Raw genomic sequence first — 5,988 nt, forward strand, 5'->3', positions numbered from 1 at the left:
CGCTTTCTTTGACAGATTCTAGTATGGGTACATATATGTTTTCCCAACCCCAGCACATTAGTTTGCTAATTCCAGATGTATGAAACGCAGGCCTAACTGTATCTAGTATATTGAACGCCAGATAAACTAACTTGGCCTTTTTTAAATAAAAAAAATTCCCTCACTGGAATACTTTCAGTCTTTTGACTGTATGGATTACAGATGGAATGACTGTTATATGTGAGTACCGCTTTCTTTGACAGATTCTAGTATGGGTACATATATGTTTTCCCAACCCCAGCACATTAGTTTGCTAATTCCAGATGTATGAAACGCAGGCCTAACTGTATCTAGTATATTGAACGCCAGATAAACTAACTTGGCCTTTTTTAAATAAAAAAAAAATTCCCTCACTGGAATACTTTATGGCTTTTCACTGTATGGATTACAGGTGGACTGGTATTAGTAGGGGTGACACAAGCACACCCAAGTCCCTGATGTAGGATTTCTATGGCACAGACCACTATTACAAGTGATTAATGGACGTTGGGAGAGATTGTGCTGCAGCACTAGTCCCAAGATGGCCGCCGCCTATCAGCCCAGTAACATGTGCCACAAAATGGTCTGCACAACCTTTAAAAAAAATAGCCTTGGACTGTGCTGCTAAATCGCTATTGGTCTGAATCCCAGGTGTAGATGTCTGACTTGTTTGGAGCTTTGGAATGCACACTGTGGCAGCTTCTGCTGCAGCACTACAAGTCGCAAAATGGCGGCCGGCGGTCAGCCCAGGTACATGTGGATGGAAAAATCACTCTGGCCACTCTAAAAATAGCCAATCCCTATCGAAAAAGCAGCTCAGCTGCAGTTGTTCAGATGAATCACAGGTGGAGGAGAGAAATTTGCTTCCAGTTATTCAATTATCCCTGCCTATTCTCGCCCTAGCATCAGCTGCGTCTATCCCTGTTCTATTCACATCGGGAGTGAGCACGTCCCGACGTGCGCACAAGCTTATAAAGAGGCTGAGTCACATGCTGCACTTGGCCAATCACAGCCTTGCCAATAGTAGGCATGGCTGCGATGGCATCTTAGGGCAAGTAGTATGATGCATGTTGATTGGCTGCTTTGCAGCCTTTCAAAATGCGCCAAAATACATGCCGAACGACCAACCCGAACCCGAACTTTTACGAAAAAGTTCGGGTTCGGGTCCGTGTAACGAACACCCCAAAATTCGGTACGGACCCGAACTATGCTCGAACTGTTCGCTCAACACTACTGGGCAGTTTAAAATTCTGCCCAGTTTTTCCTCAGCAGTGGGCCCCATGTACCTCACAACCATCAACTTGCCTATAGAAGAACCCCTCCTGAAATAGTTACACTTTATGATCGTTTATTTAACATTATTTTTAGCATATTTGATTTCACAATATTGTATTCTAGGAATATTGTTTTTTATTCTTTTTATATATACCCTATAACTTAATTTTTATATATATTGTATGTAATTTATTATCCTTTATGGATTTTTTAATTTTTTTATATAAAAAACGCACTGAAACTGCACCGAAACCGCAGCGATACCGGTGCGTTTTTTAGTCGATAGGATTTTGGAGAGATTAGACAATAATTGTATAGAAATATTTTGGTCTTAGAGATTGCTAAGAGCCTAATTTTGACATTTTATGGGATTTTAATATTTAACTTTACAAGATTATTTATTTCTTCGATGATTCTTTAATGTCAGATTATAATCGTATACATGCGATTAAGTTTACATCAGTATGACAATTATTTGCTCTTGTATATGTAGAAATCGATACAGACGGATCTTTTATATATATATATGGACTTCGTGTAATACTTAAGATTCAGAAGATTTACTCCATGACCAGATTTTCCTATAATCCATGACACCTATAAAGGAGGGGCTTTAACAGGGGGGACACTAACCACTGATGAAGGGGTCAATTTCCTAAACCCCGAAATGCGTTTGGTACTAACCCCCACGATTGGATCACAGACACACAACTTTCTACCGATTTAGGAGCGGGACTCACTATCTTACAGATCTGATAACGCCAGCTGCACGAGGTCCTTGCTGCACGAGGGGAAACCTGTATTTTCAGAGAGCCTACGTGGATTGCCAGTGTTGGCGCAGGATCTTTTGAAGACTAACAGCCCTCGAGACCGGAGCACCGATACAGACAGGAGGCGCATCGTGTAGAGGGTAGGAGATTCCATTGAAGCCCTCCGGGTAAGATCGTGTGTGTCTGCATCAGTAAGCGATCGCATTTCGAAATATACAGCGGGACGCCGCTGTTTCAGTTTAGGAGCGGGACGCCGCTCTGAACATTACTAGCGCTGACCTGCACTTTAGATTGGAGATCAATTGATACATTGTTTTAGACTGGAAGTTACTTAATCACAACTAGAGCATTTTTGATGTACACTTTTTGGTGCACGATACCAGTACTATTTTGGTTTTGGATAATCAAAACCCTATCAAGGAATCATTGAAATCTACTGATGGACTAATATATTGAGTTATTATATATTTTTGCTATCTTGCATTATTTTTTGCTACCTTGCACTATTGTTTTATCATATTATGCATTATTGCTACAACTAGCTGTGACAATTAATTTATATAGATTTTAGGATAGTAATAAATTTCATATGTATTAATTTAATATACTGTTCTCATTGCTATCGAGAGTGCCCCACTGTTATCCATTATTTATTATCCTCCTTGCGTAATCCCAAAATCTCCCCCCGCTCCACTCCCATCGGGAAGCTAGGGTTATCAAATATGGGCGTCATAGGACCCGGAAAGGACGAACACCCCGATGGAACTGCGCACCTGTCCCACTCCTGAAGAACACCTGCCGTGAGGAACGGGAGCCTACTACTACGTAAAGATTTAGGTACCCATAGAAGATTCTGAGGTGGTTCTCCAACCTCGCTCTTCTCAAAACTAACCTACCGTTTAGAAACCCCACCATGAAACCAATCGAATATATACGCAAGGATCGCCGCTCTGTGGTAAGAAAGTATATCAGGAACTCCCGCCCCTCCCCTTACCTTTGGTCTCATTAGAAACTTAATCCCCAGTCTAGGGGATGCCCCTGCCCAGATGAAATCAAGAAAAATAGTACGCATGGTTTTGAAAAACACACGCGGCAGTGGGATGGGAATGGTCCTAAGAAGGTACAAAATCCTGGGTAGTACATTCATTTTCAACGCGTGTATCCTCCCAAACCACGACAATGGCAAATGTTTCCAGGCAGATAAGTCTCTCCTAATCTCTGACAGCAGTGTGGCAAAGTTCAACTGATACAAGTCGGGATGGGATAGACACCCCAAGATAAGATATGTTATCCGTCCTCCATTGAAATGGAAAAGCCTGTCTCAAGGATTGTACAGTAGTATGTGGAACCGTGACATTCAAGATCTCAGACTTATGGAAGTTCACTTTGAAGTTACTTAAATCCCCAAATAAAGAAAACTCTCTCGCAATGTCACGGCCATGGCTATGACCGTGACTCCTGAACCGCATGCGGTTGTCAGCGGTTGTCATTGGTCTTCAATCACAGGTGAGGGCTGTGGTATTGGCCTCACCTGTGGTTGCCGCTGGCAACAGTATGTATGTGGCAGCGTAGCAGGCTGAGCTGTGCCATGCAGCTCGCTACGCTGCGCATGCGGTTTTGTGTGTGATGTGTGGATGTGTGCACTGTGTTTTATGTTATTGTGTGCACGTTCCCTTTAAGTGGTGTTTTCCCTTCCCTGGTGTTGGAAGGGTTAATCCCCTTCCTAGTGTGTGTGATCACTGGGTGTGTCCGACTGTGGGGTGTGGCTTCTTGGCCTATAAAGCCTCACTGCTTTTGCAGGCCTTCAGGTTGCTTCAGCCATGCTTAGCTGAGAGCAGCCTCATGTATTTATTACCTGCCAGTAAGAGCCACCCCTGTGGTCATAAACCTTAATGTCATAACCATATTGTGCTTTAGTTATTTCCAGTTATGTGTGATGTCCGTGTGATGTTTTATATGTGATTTTGTGCAGCTATGGATCTGGGTCCCTGTGTAGGGATGCGCTTGTGATCTGCACCCTGCTAACACAGGGATCCAGTCAGCAAGGCTGTGGCAGGTAGGTGGAACTCCTTGTTCACCTGCCATATCCATAGAGCTGTTTATGTCTCCCCTTTTCCTGCAGCTTGGCCGTTGAGACTCCTGCTCCTCCGTGTCTAGGAGGAGTGGGCTTGTCTTACTTAGCTCCTAGGTGAGGGTCATCTTGAGGGCTAGCAGGGACTTTTAGGTTCCGGAGCATGGGCCCTCCTACCATCAAGGTTGGCCCATGCAGCTAGGAGCTAGGGTCAGGTTAGGGATGCCTTAGGAGGTGACCTGCTCCCTAATCCTGTCTTCATGGCCAAGCAGCCGTAACATCACCGGGCGCCACACGGCTGAGGATTTCCCCCATCCTCAGCCGTGACAGTATGACCACAGTCGCTTCTTACGTGGCGCTCCCTCGAAAGAGGGTAAAGCATGCACTGCTGTCTACGGATGGGGTGCATGCGCGTTCTCCGGAGGGAGAGCGTTATGGGGCTTTCACCATTTACGGCGCGGTGAGTGGCATTCCCAGCTCACCGTTGTCCGTGTTGGTGTCCCCTTTTTCTTTGTCTTTCCCCTCCCCCCCTCCCATTGTTTCTTATGCCTCACCAACTTTCCCCTTTTGTTGTTGGGAGGGGCTTTGAGGGGTGGGAGTATGCATCCCTCGAAAGAGGGTGAAGCATGTACCGCCCTCTGCGGAAGGGGTACATGCGCGCTCTTCGGAGGGAGAGCGTTCTGGGGGTTTCGCCTCTGAGGGCGCGGTGAGTGGCGTTTCTCCGCCTTCCCTTCACCGTTGCCTCGTTTGGCGTCCCCCTGATTTTATAGCTCTAGGGTGTTTGTTTGGTGTGCGAGTTGCACACCTTCGAAAGAGGGTGCAGCATGCAGTGCCATACCCTTGTGGTCTGCATGCGCGTTCTCCGGAGGGAGAGCGTTCCTGGGGGTTCTCCGTTAACGGCACGGTTGGTGGCTTATTCCCCGCCACCTTACCTTCCGTGTCCGTGTTGGGGATCCCTCGTCCCTCTCCATGTTCCCATCTCTGGTCGTCTGCTGGCAGCACTCCGTAAGTGGTCCGGCTGCGTGCTGGTTAGGAGTGTCTGCTGGCAGCGACTGGAGTGGGGACGTGAGTGGAGAGTCCCCTCGTCCATCTCTCAGTCGTTCTTTCCTCTTTGTTGCTGGTGCGGGCTGCAGTCCTCGTCGGACTGGCTAGTGTGAGCCGGGAGAGGATGCAGCTGACAGCGACCCCTTTTTAGAACCGGCACTGAGAGTGGACGTCCCCTTCTCCTATCCCCTTGTCTGAGTCCCTCACGTGTCTTTTTTTGGTGGGGGGGCTTTGAGGGGTGGGAGTGTCACGGCCATGGCTATGACCGTGACTCCTGAACCGCATGCGGTTGTCAGCGGTTGTCATTGGTCTTCAATCACAGGTGAGGGCTGTGGTATTGGCCTCACCTGTGGTTGCCGCTGGCAACAGTATGTATGTGGCAGCGTAGCAGGCTGAGCTGTGCCATGCAGCTCGCTACGCTGCGCATGCGGTTTTGTGTGTGATGTGTGGATGTGTGCACTGTGTTTTATGTTATTGTGTGCACGTTCCCTTTAAGTGGTGTTTTCCCTTCCCTGGTGTTGGAAGGGTTAATCCCCTTCCTAGTGTGTGTGATCACTGGGTGTGTCCGACTGTGGGGTGTGGCTTCTTGGCCTATAAAGCCTCACTGCTTTTGCAGGCCTTCAGGTTGCTTCAGCCATGCTTAGCTGAGAGCAGCCTCATGTATTTATTACCTGCCAGTAAGAGCCACCCCTGTGGTCATAAACCTTAATGTCATAACCATATTGTGCTTTAGTTATTTCCAGTTATGTGTGATGTCCGTGTGATGTTTTATATGTGATTTTGTGCAGCTATGGATCTGGGTCCCTGTGT

Source organism: Bufo bufo, chromosome 2, assembly GCF_905171765.1.
Source record: "Bufo bufo chromosome 2, aBufBuf1.1, whole genome shotgun sequence".
NCBI classification, from domain to species: domain Eukaryota; kingdom Metazoa; phylum Chordata; class Amphibia; order Anura; family Bufonidae; genus Bufo; species Bufo bufo.